This window comes from Miscanthus floridulus, chromosome 2 (genome assembly GCF_019320115.1).
Source record: "Miscanthus floridulus cultivar M001 chromosome 2, ASM1932011v1, whole genome shotgun sequence".
In the NCBI taxonomy this organism is placed as follows: Eukaryota; Viridiplantae; Streptophyta; class Magnoliopsida; order Poales; family Poaceae; genus Miscanthus; species Miscanthus floridulus.
The window spans coordinates 92,183,131-92,203,148 of record NC_089581.1 but is presented as its reverse complement, the minus strand read 5'-3'; the positions used below and the strand labels follow the sequence as shown (position 1 = coordinate 92,203,148).

Here is a 20,018-nt window from a genome sequence, read left to right as displayed (position 1 = left end):
TCCTGCAAGGTAATCCTCTCACACCCAAGTTGCAATGCTACGACTGATGGCCGCACTAGCACTACCACCCTGGAGCAGCACATTCCTTCATGTGTTTGGCACCCCAACCCTATTGTGGATGGTGTTACATTCAGTAGGATACACGGAGAAGCTTTGTTATACTTAGATGAAATCTCTAAAACTGGCATGTTGGTTCCATTTGGATGTGAGCTTTAAATCGAAGTCCAGTTTTGAAGTTGACCAAAAATTTGGCATGTGAGCGTATGCATCGCATGAATGTGCGGAGTAAAGTTATGGCGATGTTAGGAGGGTGAATTATTACGCCTCTATTTATTGTATGAGTATCTGGTTATGTCTTTTGGCCTGACCAATGCTCCTGCATACTTCGTATATCTGATGAATTATGTGTTCATGGAAGAACTGGACAAATCTGTAGTTGTCTTCATTGATGACATCTTGATCTTTTCTGTAAATGCTAAAGAACATGCTGAGCATCTGAGAGTTGTTTTATCCAGGCTATGAGAGCATAAGCTTTATGCCAAGTTCAGTAAATGTGAGTTTTGGCTTAAGAAAGTACCTTTCTTGGGTCATGTGTTGTCCGATGAAGGGATTTCAGTTGATCCGTCTAAGGTGCAAGAAGTCATGAATTGGAAAGCACCAACGTCAGTACATGAGATCAGAAGTTTCCTTGGTTTAGCTGGATATTATCATCGATTCATCCCAGATTTCTCTAAGGTAGCCAAGCCCATGACTAGGTTACTTCAAAAAGATGTAAAGTTTGTTTGGACTCCAGAGTGTGAGACTGCTTTTTGCACTTTGAGGACCTTGTTGACATCAGCTCCTGTGTTGGCACAACCTGACATCGAGAAACCTTTTGATGTGTTTTGTGATGCATCAGGTACCGGTTTAGGATGTGTCCTTATGCAGGAAGGCCGAGTTATCGCCTATGCCTCACGTCAGCTAAGGAAGCACGAAGCTAATTATCCAACTCATGATCTTGAGTTAGCTGCGGTTGTTCATGCTTTGAAGATTTGGAGGCATTACCTGCTCGGTAACGTGTGCCATATTTATACCGATCATAAAAGTCTCAAGTATATCTTCACTCAACCAGAATTGAACATGAGATAGAGAAGATGGCTAGAGTTGATTAAGGATTATAACTTAGAAGTTCATTATTATCCGGGTAAAGCAAATGTTGTTGCTGATGCCTTGAGTAGGAAATCTCACTGTAATTCTCTCTTGGAAGCAGATTATCATTTGGCACATCTGTTACATCCTGCTGTGTTGCACAGTATTACCCTTAGTTGCTCTCTAGAAAGTAAAATCATCGAGTTTCAAAAAACCGATGTGGATGTGTTCCACATCAAAAGAAAGATGAAGGAACAAGAGACAAAACACTTTCACATTGATGAGAAGGGTGTTCTATGGTTTAAGGATAGACTGGTAGTACCAAAGGACAAAGAGCTTAGAAACTAAATCTTAGAAGAAGCTCACTCATCCAAGTTATCTATCCACCTGGGAAGTAGCAAAATGTATCAAGATTTGAAATCTCACTTTTGGTGGACAAAGATGAAGAAAGAAATCGCAGCTTATGTTGCAAGGTGCGATAATTGTTGTAGAGTCAAAGCAATTCACATGAAGCCTGCTGGACTTCTCCAACCATTGTCTATACCAGGATGGAAGTGGGAAGAGATTAGTATGGATTTTATTGTTGGACTTCCCCCTACTCAAAAGAATTTTAATTCCATATGGGTAATAGTGGATCGTTTAACAAAGTCTGCTCATTTCATACCAGTTAGAGTTGACTATCGACCAAGTGACTATGCTGAGCTATATTTTAACCAGATAGTACATCTCCATGGTGTTCCTAGAACCATTATATCTGATAGAGGACCTCAGTTCATCGCTCGTTTTTGGGAACAATTGCATAAGATGATAGGGACCAACTTAGTTAGAAGTTCTGCTTATCATCTGCAAACCTCTGGACAGACGGAGCGGGTGAATCAAATATTGGAAGACATGTTAAGAGCTTGCGTCATATCCTCCAAAGGTTCATGGGATAAGTGGTTACCCTTGGCTGAATTTTCCTATAATAATAGTTATCAAGAAAGTATCAAGATGGCCCCGTTCGAAGCGTTGTATGGTCGCAAGTGTAGAACTCCTTTGAACTGGGTTGAATCTAGAGAAAGGAGGTACTATGGCATTGATTTTGTCGAAGAGGCTGAACAACAAGTCCGTACTATCCAAAAACATATGAAAGCCGCTCAAGCTAGGTAGAAAAGCTATGCGGATAAAAGAAGGAAGCCCATTGAGTTTGAAGTGGGTGATCACGTTTATCTGAAGGTATCACCGATGAAAGGTGTGCAGCGATTCAGAGTAAAGAGAAAGCTTGCACCTAGGTATGTAGGTCCATATCCGATCATAGAGAAGAGTGGGAATGTAGCTTACAAGATAGAGGTACCTTATGAGATGAGAGCTATCTTCAATGTTTTTCATGTATCTCAATTGAAGAAATGTCTCCGTGTTCCCGAAGAAAGAGTTTCACTTCGAGATGTCAAGTTGAAATCAGATCTATCCTATGAAGAAAGACCAGTGCGGGTTATCGACATGAGAGAAAGAGTAACCTAGAACCATGTGGTTAAGTTCTACAAGGTTACGTGGAGTAACCAGGGTAGTGAGAGCGATGCAATGTGGGAGTGGGAAGATTATTTGAAGGATGTATACCCTACCTTTTATTCAAAATGGTATGCTTTTCAAATCTCGGGGCGAGATTTTTATAAGGGGGGAGGGCTATAACACCCCAGTGTTATGGTTGCACTAAAACACTTGCATCACTTGAGCATGAGCATAGCATCATCATCCCATTCATAAGCATCATACCATTATGAATGTTATCATTTCATGTGTGTTTCTATTTGAACTGCTTGGTGTTATACTAGCATTTGGGTGTGCTCATGTGTGGTCTATGCAAATGTGTGCCAAATGTCCCCTTAAGCAACTTAGCTACACTTAGAATGTCTTTAGCAACAATGTTCATGTTGATCATCTTACCTAATTACACTTCCAAGTCATGGTTTGACCATTGTAGAACACTAGAGCTCCTAAGTTTGACTGTTTAAGAAGTACAACTTAGAATGTTTGCATGTCTGAGCAACCTAAAGCAAAGTTGTAGCAATTTTATAAGGAACAAACTTTGTTTGGGAGCAACTCATGAAAATGTGCACAACATGTTCGAAAAGGACCCACAAGTCAGAATTGAAAGCTGTTTCAATAATTGAAAAATTTTCTAAGTGTTTTACTGGATTTTAGTTTCATGTACCCTAGTTTGGAGCACTGTATCTCACTAACCAAGCCAAACCAGCTCAAGCTCCAATTAGAAAACTTGTAGTACTCACATAGGTCTCCAACTTTGTTAACTACGACTTAACCTGGATCGCCACGGTTTGAGAGATCTATGGTCGACAAGTTTTGCTGTCAGTCGGCACCTATGTAACTGAATCGGTGTCTACAGTTCCAACCGGCAACAGAGAAAGAACGCTGCGTGGAGGACACTCATCATCGGCCGCCTGGCTGTGTAGGCCACGTGCCGCGGCTGTCCTGGCACTGCTGGCCACTGCTTGAACTATGTCCGTCTGCCCGACCGGCCCTCAAGTTTATTTTCGTTTTCCTTCGCCTCCTTCGCTCGTCACAGCAGCGCAACGCCTTCGTCGTCATTGCCGAGAGCATGCCGTCGCCCAGCTCGCTCACTATCGTGTCTGTGCTCCCTCCAGCTAGCACATGACTCCATCTTCTTCCTCTGGAGCTCGCCCACCTCGCCACTGAGCCAGAGAGTCAAGGTGGATGCTGTTCTTCTCCTTCTCCGTAGCGCTCCTCCATTGCCGCTGGAGTCGGTGGTGAGCCCATCGTGGCCAACCACCACCGGAGCTCTCTCCCTCCTTTCTCTCCCATCCCTCATTTTCTCTACGTACTCCTGATGCTCACGCCTAGCTTAGGTCGAACCGCCATGCCCGGAGTTGGCCGGCGTACCTTGCGCAGCACCGCCGCAACCACCATTGCCGACGGTGACCTCCTCCTCTGTAGCTAGGGGTCCGTTTTCTACTCCCATCGATGTGGGGCAGTGTGCTGAGCATGTTGGTGCCACCCCCTTCGCAGGAATCCTCACCGTCATCGAGCGGTGGCCAGTCAACGACCTCCCCTGCTTCGGCTGCGACTGGCCGGTGGGTCCATTGACCCCACGGGACCCGCCTGTCAATGGCTCATAGAGTTTTAGATTTGAGTTTAAATGCAGATTTTTATGCTATTTTGTGATTTTTGTATCTCCTAAGTGGTAGATCCAAATGGAGTGAGGCAAATTTTGGTAGAGTAACAATGAAGTATAGTATTTAAGAAAAATAGGACATGAGCACTTGTTGTAGAAATTTTGGATGACTTAAATAGGAACTTAAAATGTGTTTTTAAATACATGCAAACTTGTTTAAATTATATCTTGAGTTTCTTTGATCCAAAAATTATGAAATTTTGTGGGTAAGCTATTCTTGCTTAGTAGAAGCTCTGGTAAAAATTTGAGAGTCATTGCATGTATGGTTTTTGAGTTATAGATTTTTCTTTTACCATTGGTTGATACTTGTGTGAATTTTCATAAATTATCTAGGAATCCTATGACCCTGAAATTTGGTGGGTAGCATCCTAGTACCTTAAGTATGCTAGGAAAAATATGAAATCTATTGCTTGACACTTTTCACTAAGGTTTCCTAATTATTTCATTTCAAGCCATTATGCCTTATCATTTTTATGTAGGCTGTTATACTTACTCAAATGGTGTGAAATTTTTATGGTAGTATACTTAGAGCATGTAGTACCTACTGTAATTTTTGTAGATTTAATGTTAGAGTTTTCATATATGGTTACCATTTCCCCTGATTAATTAAATAAATTAAGAAAAGCATTAAAAGAAAGGATTTGGTGGTGAACACCCTACTTTCTGGTATTATTTTGATATGTGTGATGAGTTAGTAAAGTTGGTCTTGTCCAATTATATGTATGAAACATAAGTTAATAATTATTTTCTCCCGTTATGTAATTCTGGACAGCAAAGCATAGATTTACTATTTTGGCTATGATAGATTGTGATTCGGCTTTTGGTGATTAAATAAGAGTTGTAGGTAATTTTATAAGCTTTCCATAAAGTCTTAAATCATGGTATTTGGATCTGTAGAACTCCAGTTATGGATCAAACTTGTAGCTGCTGTTTGCAGCCTGAAAACTGTTGAGTGCAGTGACTGACTTGTTTGCTTTATATGAGTGGATGTGATGATTTAGATGCTAGGCTAATTACGATAAATTATAGTTGCAGGTGCTAGACCTCTTACAGAAGATGAACAACTTTATCTTAGGTTGTTAGAACTTGGTGAGTGTGCCGTTCTTGTTTTCTAAAAGAGATATGCACCTACTCGGTAAAAATCAATGTTAATCTTGCATCATTATGTCTTTCATGCGTCCATTCATACATGGCTATACATTTCATCATCATCTTCCATCTCTTGTGCATGCACGATTCTTACTATGCATATGCATGCAATAGGTGTTCCGGAGGGAGTTACGCTTCTGGAATTCGAGCCAGTACTTCCGGAGGAGCCGCAGCAAGCTCAGTAGCAGGAGGTGCAGGCCCTCGAAGAAGGAGGCAACGAAGAAGTTCTTGAGTGCCCCGATCACCAACCTTCATCTTTTCTGAAAGGCAAGCCCCGGAGCATTCTAAGTCTCCTATGTTTTAAAAATGGTTACTTTGGGTATCTTTATTTATTGATGCATTAAGTGATAGGAATTGGATGCGAACACTTCTTGCATATATCTATTCCTTGGCCAGTATACATACCCTGAATCCTATTTAGGTCCAGGAGCGAATCAAAGCTTAGCCATGCTTAGACCAGTAAGAGTCAGGTGATTTCTTGTCACCTGCATATTAGGAAAATGTCTGGTCACGGTTGGCTATAATTGCTATCGTGGAGAATAACCATGTGTTAATAATGAATTGTGACCGAGCGGGAGGTCGATAGAGAAGCAACAAGGCAAGGAGGTCTTGGGTGTGGATCTGTCCCTGTCTGTGTCGGTTAAGGACCGATTCGCTGTACATCCTCATGTTATGTTGAATGCATGCCTATCACTTAGTTGTCCAGATAACTCATTCCGACCGCGAAGCCGAGTAGCTCAACTCAGGCTGGAAGACTGAGAAGTGAAAGTGTGCACCCTGGCGGTAGCAAGGATGTGCGGGGAGCTATTGGCGTAAGTCCACAGTTAGATTGACCACCTGGCAGAGTGGACTCCCTAAGGGTGCGGCGCTGCTCGGAGCCGCGATTCCTAAGATGTACCAAAGGTGACCTAAGGCTACCTTCGCGAGGTATGCCTGTGTTTGTGTTAGGAATACCCCTCCAGCTAGATAGGAATCGATTCGAATCGCCATCTCTCCCGGATAGTGAGAACTTGACTGAGCAGCGGTAACGTAGATGCACTTAAGTGAACTTAATGGTTAAATCGATGATGATGATGATACAACATTATACCGGATATGGTTACTAATGTTTGGAGTTAATCTATTGCTTGCTCTAGTACAGGTGCTAATCTAGTGGATAGGTTAATATTGTTAAATTGCTGCTTACTCATAAATCAAATTATGTTCTCTTATCACTAAAGCTTTTATGCAAAATGGTTGTCAAGCAAGATCCACTGATAAAGCCTTGCATACTCCATGGTGTCATTTATTTCTGGTTTACGACGGGTAAGTCTAGCTGAGTACCTTCTCGTACTCAGGGTTTATTCCCCCTTGTTGTAGATGACGTGCTCTATAACGGCTACTGCAAGTATTGTCTCCACCCTACGAGGGATGAAGACTAGATCATGGGCATGATCATCTATGTTATCTTATCTTACTGCTTTTGCTAGATATGACTATGGAACTGGCTTGTATTTGAACTAAGTGTGTGTGATGGTGTCAAACTACTTTGCTTCCGCTATTTGTGAACTCGTTTTGTAATAACTATGTGTACTCTGATGTATGTGGTACTTATGAATTACTTATGAAATGGATGTAACATGTGGCTTGTTATGTTGAATTACTATGATCTTGGTCGTATACAAGTTGGTTTGAAATCCTTCGTGGTTTCAGTTGACTACCGAGTTTATATGGGTTCAAGTATGACGGTTTGATCACTCCGGTGATTGCTTTCGTACTTGTGCTCTTATAAATTGGTCAGTTCTGTTACAGTTTCCATCAAATCTTTGCTGTTGTGACCAATTTTATGCACATTGTTCCCGGTTTGTCCTCTAATTCGGAGTCAATTCTTAAAATTGGTCTAGTTTTCACATACGAACTCCGATTTTGACGTTCCATATATCAAAATCGATCAGAAAATTTTTTTGGATCCATCCATCCCCTACTTTGCTGGGGTTGGAAAATTTTAGATTGGTCAAAAAGTGGTCACAAGATCCTCAGTAAAAGAAAATTTCACTTGTTTGAGCTCATATTTTCTGTGGTTACTTTTTTGTGCACCTAAGTAAAGGAAAAATATCAAAATAAAATAAAATAAAAAAGTCAAAATTTCCCAAAAAAACAATGACAGCCCAAAAAATAGAAAAAAAGAGAGGGGCAAAAGAGGAACAATATCTAGAGGAGCATATAGAGAAGACCAAAGTGAGCTGTGTTAGCGTGTGCTGTCTGGTACCTTGTTTGTGTTGCTGTTTCCATCCACCATACTTGTTTTTCACACACCTGTCACCTTGCTATCCACCATACTTTTGTCACACACCTAGTACTTGGAACATTTTAGACCAGCAACGAGAACAAGTACTTTGGATTATAATTCAACATTACTTTCTGTTACTGACTTGTGTGCCAGATATACATATTACTCTTTGTGTGCCCTCCAAGCTCCACAAACTCTTCAGATCAGTATAGACAAAGGGCCTTGCAATCTCGGTACCACTGCCTCATAGGTATCACGAACCAGCTGCCGATTGTACCACCCACTGCTTGTGTTGGTAAGAACTTTGTAAGAGCTTGGTAAGACGCTTCCACTTGCTGTGAAAAGTGAGATCACTACAACCACGTAGTCATTTGGTAGGGATAACTTTCACCTATTTGTTCCTATTTTTGTGTTTTCAATGGCAGGAGGTGAACAGACTAGAGATAACAATCCTAAGGGTTTCAACGAGTGTGTTAGTCAAGAGCAACTACAAGCTGTTGTAGAGGATGCCCAAAAAAGGATGAATGAGGCCGTTAGGAAGGCCGTCACTTATGCACTCATTGAACTCAACATTGGCAATAGCATGGAGAGATTGGACAAGCGAATTTCCACGCTAACCGACAAGGTTACTGAGTTGGAAACCTTTGTGGCGGGCAACAACGATGTCTCTGGCAGCAACACCGATGGTCAAGACACGGTGTATGATGCCAACAGGAACACAGGTCGAGCAGCTTTCCAACAAGAGAGATTATGACAATGTCTTCGCCGCAACACGATAGGTGTGGGTGGTGTCCACCACCACCGTCAAGGTAATAATCACCGTGTGCCCGATGATCCTTATGCTAAAATTAAGTTCACAATACCATCTTTTTCGGGTCATTATGATGCTGAGGGATATCTTGATTGGGAGATGATGATAGAACAAAAGTTTAGTGCCCACCTTGTACCTGAGCAGCATAGAGTTAGACAAGCTACTAGTGAGTTTAAGGATTTTGCCATTATTTGATGGAATGGGCTAGCTGCACAGAATGCTTTACCTAGTACGTGGGAAGAACTTAAGGTAGTTATTGATGAGGACATCACTTCTTTAGAGGTACCTACTGATCCTCCAACCGTCATGCAAGGTCCAATGACCCGGGCTCAAAAGCGACAACTCAATTTAGAGGTGAGCTCGTTCTTAAGCGATACTTTTCATACTTTTGAGAATAGACTACTACCTAATGATGTTATCTTGCTTAGGAACATTGGAGAGGGTCATGAAGGACTTAGAGGAAGTGGTGGTGGTGATGATGACCAGCAAGGATGTCCAACACAAGTTGGAGGCCCAGTCCAACAAGAATTTGAGTCTGATGACCAGCAAGGACGTCCAACACAAGTCGGAGGCCTAGTCCAACAAGAATTCGAGTCTGCCTCGGCCTCCAGGACCAGTCTGCCTTAAACTGGTCACCCAGGACACATTTGGACTCTGTTTTCAATGATCCATATATGGATGGAAATCTAATTTGATAAGGAAGCCAATCCAAGTGGTTTCACATCAAAACCTCTTCGGAATCAACAGGAATCATCGAAACAAGTCTACATACAGAATCTGCAAGGGTGCTGCGACACCTTCTTTTGGTCTATTGGACCATGTATCATGTTTGGGTCCATTAGGGGGTGCGTCTAGGGTAGGCGACGACCCTAAGACCTTTATAATAAAACGCCACCGCTGTCATTAGGTTTTGGGTTTTGCTTAGATTAATCTATCAAGAACAGTTTCACCGTTCATCGGTTTGTGAGACCCCAACTTTGTGAGTTTAATCATTCATCTGCAATTTGGTTGCATTCTTTCTTGTTCTTACTTATGTTCTTCGTTGCGCAGGCAGGGATTAGCCATCTTGGTGAGGTCAACCTAGCCCGTGACTCGGTTGATAACCAGAGGAGCTATGGTGCTAAGATTGTAGGGTTGATCTTTCGATCTGAAGTCGGATCGTTGTGTCATTCTCCGCCACAACGATAGTTACCATCACCTAATGGAAGATCAGGATCCCTGTCTCAATTACTATGCATGATCATTTTGTTCCTCCTTCTTATCATAGAGACTTGCATAAGAAATTGATGTGTTTAGAACAAGGAGATAAATCTGTACAGGATTACTATGGTGAGCTCCAAAAGGGAATGTGTGCTGTAGAGTTGTGGAGGGAAATGAAGATGCCATTTGTCATTTTTATTCGGGTTTGAGGTGTGAGATTCAGGACATTGTTGATTATAAAGAATTTAACTCTGTCAACTAGTTGTTTCAGTTTGCTATGCTTGCAAAAAAGGAATTGCAGGGGCGTGAATAGCAGGGCAAGAGCAAGGTCAGCACCAGCACATACACGCCATGCTCGGCACCATCGTCAGGGCTAACCAAGCCAACCACTTTTTGGATGCCTCCACCAGCGAGCAAGCGATCAACAACCTCTGGAGTTTCCGCTACACCTAAGGCACCTCCCGCATGACCTTTAGATTTAGGTAAAAATTCTTTGCAGGTGCCTACCAAGAGTTCCTCATCTGTTGCATCGATGGAACGCACTTCGGGTATTTAGTGCCACCACTGCCATGGCATTGGCCATGTGCAGAAGGACTATCCAAGTCAGCGGGCATATATTGCTACAGAAGATGGTTACATCAGCACCTCTAACATTGGGGATGAAGAAGACCAAGATGCAGATGAGGACAATGTTGAAGTCCTTGGTGACGAGGCCACAGCGTCCTATAGGAGCATGATTGTACAGTGGGTGCTCAGCTCACAAGTCTAGCAACCTGAGAAGCTACAACGCCATAACTTGTTCTAGATTTTCTTTGTCATCAGCGACCATCGAGCACGTGTCATTATTGATGGAGGTAGCTGCAACAATTTGGTGAGTTCTGATTTGGTCAAGAAGCTTGGCTTGACCACACGCCCACACCCACGTCCATACCATATTCAATGGCTAAATGATTCTGGTAAAGCAAAGGTAACACAAACTTGTAGAGTTTTATTTTCCATTGGTTCTTATGCTGATTCTATTGATTGTGATGTGGTACCTATGCAAGCTTGTTCACTCTTATTAGGTCATCCTTGGGAACATGATAATGATGCTACACACCATGGTAGAAGTAATAAATACACTTTTGTGCATAAAGGAATGAAAATTACTTTGGTACCTTTGACCCCTGCTCAAATTGTACAAGCTAATAGAGAACGCGCTGCTAGTTTCAATGATGTTCAATCTAAAAATCAGCAAGTTGCTAATTCTATTTTCCCACCTAAAAAGGATAAGTCTACATCTATTTCTAAGGCTGAGGAGATTAAATTGAAGGGTGGTGTTATGCTTGCAACAAAATGTGACTTTGCTGAAATTTTTGATGATGATATTTGCTATGCTTTGGTATGCAAACGAGCTATGTTTTCGCTTGATGATATTGTTAGTTTGGTACCTCCTGCTATCACTAACCTTTTGCAAGAGTATGAGGACATTTTTCTAGCTGAGATACCCCTAGGGCTGCCACCTATGAGAGGGATAGAGCATCAAATCAATTTGATTCTAGGAGCGACCTTGCCCAATCGAGCTGCCTATCGAACCAATCTTGAGGAGACTAAGGAAATTCAATGGCGAGTCCAAGATCTTTTGGACCATGGGTATATACATGAAAGCCTTAGTCCTTGTGTTGTTCCTGTACTTTTGGTTTCTAAGAAAGATGGAACTTAGCATATGTGTGTTGATTGTAGAGCCATCAATAATATTACTATTCGGTATTGTCATCCTATTCCTAGGCTAGACGACATGCTTGATGAGTTGTGTGGTTCTATAATTTTCACTAAGATTGACTTGCGATGTGGCTACCACCAAATTAGAATGAAACTTGGAGATGAATGGAAAACTGCATTCAAAACCAAATTCGGGTTGTATGAGTGGTTAGTAATGCCTTTTGGTTTGACAAATGCACCTAGCACTTTCATGCGCTTAATGAATGAGGTTTTAAGAGCTTTTATTGGTCATTTTGTGGTAGTTTACTTTGATGATATATTGATTTACAGCAAGTCTTTTAATGAACATATGGATCAATTATGTATTGTTTTTAATGCTTTATGTGACGCACGTTTATTGGTAACCTTGAGAAGTGCATCTTTTGTATGGATTGAGTTCCTTTTCTTGGCTATATTGTAACTCCATAGGGAATTGAGGTGGATGAGATGAAAATTGAAGCCATAAAGAGCTGGCCGGTTCCCCAAACCGTCACACAGGTGAGGAGTTTTCTTGGTCTTGTAGGATTCTACTACCGCTTCGTCAAAGATTTTAGTACCATTGCTGCCCCATTGCATGAGTTGACGAAGAAAGGGGTGGTGTTTCATTGGGGAGAGGCACAAGAGGAGTCCTTTGACACTTTGAAGGACAAGCTCACACACGCACCATTACTGCAACTTCCAAATTTTGGTAAGACTTTTGAGCTAGAATGTGATGCTAGTGGAGTTGGCATTGGTGGTGTTTTGATGCAAGATGGTAAACCTGTTGCTTATTTTAGTGAAAAATTGCACGGTCCTGTTCTTAATTATTCCACATATGATAAAGAATTGTATGCACTTGTTCGTTCTTTAGAGACGTGGCATCATTATTTGTGGCCTAAAGAATTTGTTTTTCATTCTGATCATGAATCGCTTAAGTATCTTCGCTCTCAAAATAATCTAAATCGTAGGCATACTAAATGGGTTGAATTTATTGAATCTTTTCCTTATATTATCAAACACAAGAAAGAGAAGGATAATGTGATTGCTGATGCTTTGTCTAGAAGATATACATTGCTGTCCCAACTTGATTGTCGGATTTTTGGTCTTCACTCAATAAAAGAACAATATGCGCTTGATCTTGATTTTAAGGATGTGTTTCTTAATTGTAGAGAGGGATGTACATGGAATAAGTTTATGATCAATGATGAGTTTTTGTTTAGATCTAACCGCCTATGCATTTCAGTTGGTTCTGTTCGTCTTTTGTTGTTGCAGGAGGCATATGGCGGTGGATTGATGGGACATTTTGGTGCCAAGAAGACGGAGGAGGTGCTGTCCACACACTTCTTTTGGCCAAGGATGAGGCAAGATGTAGAGCGGTACGTGGCTCAGTGTGCCACATGTCAAAAAGCTAAGTCACGGTTGAACCCACATGGTTTGTATATGCCTCTTCCTGTTCCTTCTACTCCTTGGGCTGATATATCTATGGATTTTGTGTTGGGTTTGCCAAGGACTAAGAGGGGGAGGGATAGTATTTTTATGGTGGTTGATCGTTTTTCTAAGATGGCACATTTTATTCCTTGTCATAAGAGCGACAATGCTGTTCATATTGCTAACCTTTTCTTTCAAGAAATCATTCGCTTGCATGGTATGCCTTCTACTATTGTTTCAGATCGTGACGCAAAATTCTTGAGTCATTTTTGGCGCACGTTGTGGAATAAATTGGGGACCAAGCTACTGTTTTCTACAACATATCATCCCCAAACTGATGGACAAACTGAGGATGTGAATTGAACATTGTCTACCATATTGAGAGCCATTTTAAAGCGCAATTTGAAGATGTGGGAAGAGTGTTTGCCACATGTGGAGTTTGCATATAACAGGGCGGAACATTCCACCACCAAGGTAAGTCCTTTTCAGGTAGTGTATGGTTTTAACCCCCGTGCTCCTATTGATCTTTTGCCTTTACCTACCACTAAGAGAATACATAGTGATGCTAGAGAGCGTGCTGATTTTATTCGTAAGTTGCATGAAACAACTAAAGCAAATATTGAAAGAATGAATGAAAAGTATAGAATTGTTGGTAGTAAAGGTAGAAAAGAGATTAAACTTGAACCTGGTGATTTGGTTTGGTTACATTTGAGAAAAGATAGATTTCCTGAGCTATGTAAGTCTAAATTAATGCCAAGAGCAGCAGGTCCTTATAAGATTACTGAGAAAATAAATGATAATGCATACAAACTTAAGTTGCCACCTGAGTTCGGGGTTAGTCCCACCTTTAACATTATAGATTTGAAACCTTATTTGGGAGAAGAAGATGAGCTTGAGTCGAGGATGACTCCAATTCAAGAGGGGGAGTATGATGAGGACATCACTCTTTTAGATGCACCTACTGATCCTCCAACCATTATGCAAGGTCCAATGACCTGAGCTCGAATGCATCAACTCAATTTAGAGGTGAGCTCATTCTTAAGCGATCCTTTTTATACTTTTGAGAATAGACTACTACCTAATGATGTTATCTTGCTTAGGAACATTGGAGAGGGTCATGAAGGACTTAGAGGAAGTGGTGGAGGTGATGATGACCAGCAAGGACGTCCAACACAAGCCAGAGGCCTAGTCCAACATGAATTTGAGTCTGCCTCGGCCTCCAGGACCAGTCTTCCTTAAACTGGCCACCCAGGACGCATCCAGACTCCGTTTTCGATGATCCACATATGGATGGAAAGCTAATTTGATAAGGAAGCAAATCCAAGTGGTTTCACATCAAAACTGTAACAACCCAGAAATCCACACACCAAAAATACCAACTACAAATTTTTTTTTGAAAATCCCATGAGATGATGAGTGTCATGTATAGGAACCTAACCTAAGAGTTGCATTAGAAGTAACCCAACCCAAGTCATCACATAAGCATGTCATTTGTTGATTATGAATATTTAATCTCTAACAAATAAGTGTTGCATACATTTTGTGAGTTGGACTTTTCATTTGTCTCATGTAATGCCTAACGACCCCTTTTAAAGTAACAAACCAAAAGAAATCAAATCAAAGGTTTAAGTGAAAACTACCCATATTTTTGTATAACAAAACTACACCTACTCTTGTTATACAAAATGGCTAAATAAATTCCTAATATACATATTTAAGGAAGTTGTGGGTCACATATCTAAAACCCTAATGAATTTGGTGCACCAATTTTTGAATTCAAAAACCAAAACCAAATTTAAATTTAAACAATGGAGATGAAATGAAAAATAGAAAAGAAAAGAGAAGAGGAGAAGGCCTCGAAAGCCCAGGCAGCTCAGCCCAGCCAGCACCAGTGTGCACGCGGCCCAGCTCGTGGCCCAGCAACGCCCGCGCGCTCCTCGCCTTTGCTCGCTGCCGCTGCCGCTGGACCCCGCGTGTCAGTCACACGACACCCATGCCCGCGTGTCTCCCTGCCTCCGCTTGCAGCCGCTGCCGTTGGACCCCGCAAGTCAGCCCTACTATTCTTCTTCTCCACGCCATGCACGACCACCGCGCGATAGAGCCCCGACAGCAATGGCAGGGTGGGCCAGGGGGTCACGCCCAGGGCATGGCCTTGCCCCCCCCCTTGCGCCGCGCCCACGCAACCATGCATGGCCGTCGGATGGGATGCATGCCTCTGATCCCCCTCAATCTCCAGCCGTCAAACGCCGGGCTCCATGGCCGAGCTCTGCTATAAAAGCCCCAGCCCTAGAGCCCTAGCGCTCGTTCCATCGCCCCGCCGCCACCTCGGTGGCCATCCACAATCCACCCAAGCCAAGAGAGAAGAGGGAGAAGAGGAAGAAGGGGGGGAAAGACGCCGGAGCTCGGAGCGCCGCCGCGGATCAAGCCAGAGCGGACGACACGGCACTACCTCCAAAGCTACACGGCCACAACCTTTCCCTATGCCGCTATCCTCTCGCCCTCAACACCGACGGTGAGCCATATGCCACTGAGACCCTCTCCTAAGCCCCATGGACACGAGCACGCACGAGCGCATGCCAGGAACACGCGCACGGCCATGGCGGAGCCACTGCGGCCGCATCACCATAGTAGATGTCACGCCACTACCTTGGCTGGTTTCTTCCCGCCATGGAAGATGCCACAATCGCGATCATGGGTAGGCGTAGGCCACCAGAGGACCCCGGAGGCCACACCGCGCCATGGCCGGAGCACCACCGCCGCCGCGACAACTCCACCGGGGACAGGTTCATTGGGAGCGCCTGGTGTTCCCTCATCTCGCCTGTCTTGATCGCTGGAACCACACGCACGCTGTGACCACCCCACTGGAGCCACGTAGAGACCCATGCACCTCACCGCCGTTGTGCTCGGAAGGCCGCCGCCATGGCCAAAGTCACCGGAGCCCCTGGAAGACCTCTCAACCTGCCCAACATGCTCGCTGGAGCACCGTGTCGCCCACGCGCACCACAGAAATGGCCTATGCCGCAGCACCCACGCCTTCCTGCACGCCAGTGGAGCTTGAGCCGCTAATCTCCATGGCCAGCGCCATGGGAAGCCATGGCCACCACCTTGACCCCACAGACATAGTCACCGTGACTCGAGGAAGCTTTTCCCCTCTCCAATCAGACATCAGCACTGCCACGGGGGCTCACTGAGCGCTCACCGTTGATGGGAGCACCGCCGCGGAAGAAAACAGGGGAACACCCCCCCTCACCAACCACCCGAGCGTGAGCTCGGTGCACATGAGCCAAGCCAAGGAGAAGAGGCGGTGGACTTGGTCCACCATGTGCCCTGCCGTAGGTCTATGGACCATGAGCGCTGGTCCACCGTGAACCACACGGTGTGAGCCATGCTGTGGACAAAGCCCAATAAAGGCCCATGACCGTGATGTGGCAGCATCACAGCATGCCACGTGTCCGGGTCAGCCCGGCCCAGACCGGCCCCAACCCGAGCCCACCAGAGCCCAGTTCGGACCCAACCCGTATTGACCGTTGACCAGTCAATGTTGACCATTGACCTGGCCCCACATGTTAGCAACACAGTGTTGCTGGACCCACACGTCAGATGATGACGTCATGCTGGCATCGTGATAACGTCACGCGGGACCCACATGTCAGAAGCTAGCACAGCTAAGGTGATGTCATGCTGATGTCACGCTGACATCAGCTGATGACGTCAGCAGCCCTGACCCCATGTGTCAGTGACCCTGACCATTGACCGAAGACGTTGACTGTTGACTCATCGTTGACTTTGACCGGACCCACCTGTTAGTGACTCAATAGCCTCTGGCCCCACCTGTCGGTGAGCATGACGTTGATGATGTCATGCTGACGTCATCCGGACCCCACCAGTTAGCTCGGAATTGTGATGTTAACGTCAGCAAGCCACGTGGACCAACCCCAGCATGACACGTGTCAGCCCAAGATTAATTCAGCCTTTTTCCATTTTCAGAAATAGATTTAATCTTTGGAAATTCATAACTAATTCATACGACCTTGGAAAAATACGAAACTAGGACCAAAATTCATCTAAAATCAAGCTCTACGCAATGGACCCATGTTTGAGTGCATTTGGCTCTTTTGAATTTTCATTGCTTCTTTGTGCTATTCTATAGACGTCGCTAACGTGACTATAATGCGGTCATTTGCAGACTCGGAGGAGAACCAGACGGACGAGGATTATGAGTACCGTGAGGAGTATGGAGACGACTACACTGAAGGTGCCACATCCCACCCAATCTCGTAGCACCTATTACGCATAGCTAAAATAGAAATGCTAGTGCTTACTTTATTGCCATGATCACATTGTGGTAGGACTTGCATGGTAGTATGTTTTCTTGATGGCCTATACCTTGACGCAACCTTACCCCTGCTCACCCTGCTATTAGGCTAGTCACACGCTTGCTATGATATTTCATTGCTTACTACTTCTACTACACTTGCACTATAATGATGCATGGTGGAAACTGGTGTTATCTAGACCATGGGGAGAGTGCTACGAGTGTGACTTGGGTGCGTGGAGGGTGAGGGTTGTGTCGACCAAGTTGGAGTATACGACGAGCCTAGGGCAAGTCTTGCCGTGGGGTGCTACCTGGGCACCCCTAGAATGGATACCTATGGTGGGTAAATGGTAAATGAGGTGGCCTTGGGTGTGATCCTATGATGGGAGGAGCCTAGGATGGAGGTGCTGTGGTGGCACAGTAAATGGAAACCCTAATGAAGACATTCTAACTTGGTCAAACCTAAGGACTTACTAGTACTCAGACTCACCGGGAAGCCTTACGTACCACTCGCCCTATATGGTGCGGGACGGCTGGACTACTTGGTAGGATATTGCCACTACTGCTAGGTTGATAGCAGATAGTGTGAGGAAGGTACGGGGTGCGGAGGATTTCCCCCACACCCTTCCAAGACTTCATGGAGACCTTGTGGACCTGGCTCATGACTCATAGTTTCAGCCACTCCAAACCGGACTTGGGGTGTACCAGGGCTAAATGGTAGAGTGGCATTATCCTAGGCTAGCAAGTGGCCGTAATCAGCCCAGTTGACGACGGTCAGCGAGGAAGGCGGATCTTGTGGTTATGTAAAACCTCTGTAGAGTGTATGGTTGATCGATCGATACATATGCCGACTGGTCGGCTATGGACCTTTCCTGGGTTTCGGTTAAACTAGATAGAGAGATGAGTCCTTCTTTTCTACCCTGGGAATGAGTGTTCGGATGTAGCCAGGGGCTACGGGCCTTGAGACAGTGCCGAGAGGGAGTTGGCCTATCGACTGAGCGATGGTATGGCTGTGGTATGATGATGGTGTGGGGATGGTGGTTATTGTTCCTGGCTCTGGAAGGGGAAGGGGGTGGAATGGGTGTGTGAATGGAGTTAAAACTTGACCAACTATTATTATATACTTGATTTACTAATGCATAGGAAACCCTAGCCTTATAGGTTCCTCTTGATTACATCCAATTTACATCCAATTTCCACAAAGCAATGCTCATAGGGTTGGGAGTGGCCAGTACAAATCGTACTGATAAATTTTGGCACACAGGTTCTGCTGAGGAGTATAGCTCCGAGGAGTTTGATAGTTGGGGGTTTCATGCCTACGCTCGAGTTTGGCGATCTTATCTTCAAGCTATTCTGAATGAATGCTACTTTTGATTCCGCTAATGCGGTGATGTAATAATTTATGTATTCTGCACTATTTGTACTCTGATATTATCGTTGTATGGATATGATATTCGACTAGAATTTAGGTAATATGATCTACAACGGTCTTATTACACTTTGACTCTGTGGATTTCCCTTCGTGGAGATCGGGGTTGTTTCAAAAACCTCTTCGGAATAAACAGGAATCGTTGAAACAAGTCAGCATCCAAAATCTACTAGGGTGCTATGACACCTTCTTTTGGTCCGTTGGACCGTGTATCATGTTTGGGCCCATTAGGGGGCGCGTCTAGGGTAGGCAACGACCCTAAGACCTTTATAATCATACGCCACCACCGTCATTAGGTTTTGGGTTTTGCTTAGATTATTCTGTCAAGAACAGTTTCGCCGTTCATCGGTTTGTGAGACCCCAACTTTATGAGATAATCATTCATCTGCAATTTGGTTGGTTCTTTCTTGTTCTTGCTTGTGTTCTTTGTTGCGCAGGCAAGGATTAGCCTTCTTGGTGAGGTCAACCTGGTCCATGACTTGGTTGATAACCAAAGGTGCTGTGGTGCTAAGATTGTAGGGTTTGATCTTTCGATCTGAAGCCGGATTGGTGTGTCATTCTCCGCCACAATGATAGTTACCATCACCTGACAGAAGATCGGGATCCCCATCTCCATTACCTCTCATGTCATATGTGAGTCCATGGCCTAGATAGTGGCCTTCATGGCTTCCTTCTCGTGGGCCCTTTTGTCCAGTCTTTTCAATAATGTCCATTTTTGCAGCAAGCATATCCACCTCCTTCATGGTATGCATGCCTTTTTGTTGTTTATTCGTTGTCTCTTCCCCCAGCTTTGATTGGACACCATCTTTTTGATGAGAGACGTAGCTCCATCGATGGTGAGGAAGAGAAAGGCGCCTCCAGTAGTGGCATCTATGTGCCCCTTCGACATGGGTGTTAGCCCATCATAGAAGTTTTGGAGGACAAGCCAATTTTCAATCCCGTGGTGTGGGCAAGCTTGGATGTATTCTTGTAGCCTCTCCTATGCCTCAAGAATGGACTCCATGGTATTCTGATGGAAATTCAAAACTCTTCCCCTCAGGGTATTGGTTTTGCCCATGGGGAAGGATTTCACGAGGAATGCCATGGAGCACTTGCTCCATGTGCTAATCGCTTCCTTGTCCTTGTAGAACCACTGCTTTGCCTTCCCCATGAGGGAGAAGGGGAACAAACAAAGCCTGATGATGTCTGGTGCAACATCCTTGATAACAATGGTGTCACACAACTCAAGGAAGTGCTAAAGGTGTGCGTTTGTGTTCTCGCTAGGCAACGCAGAAAACAAGTTTGCCTACATCATCATGATCAGCCCGGTGCGGAGCTCAAAGTTCTTGTCACCTATGTTGATAGTGGGCCCAATGTGCTTGTTGGCAATGAAAAGGATGG

General features: G+C 44.2%; 1 non-coding gene across 1 annotated transcript; it reads left to right on the top strand.

Annotated features, from left to right (window-relative positions):
• Positions 1–19,573: 19,573 nt before the first annotated feature.
• On the top strand, positions 19,574–19,680 carry LOC136540975 (small nucleolar RNA R71). Its single transcript, XR_010780092.1, has one exon. It is a non-coding gene; the product is annotated as a small nucleolar RNA R71 (small nucleolar RNA).
• Positions 19,681–20,018: the final 338 nt, after the last annotated feature.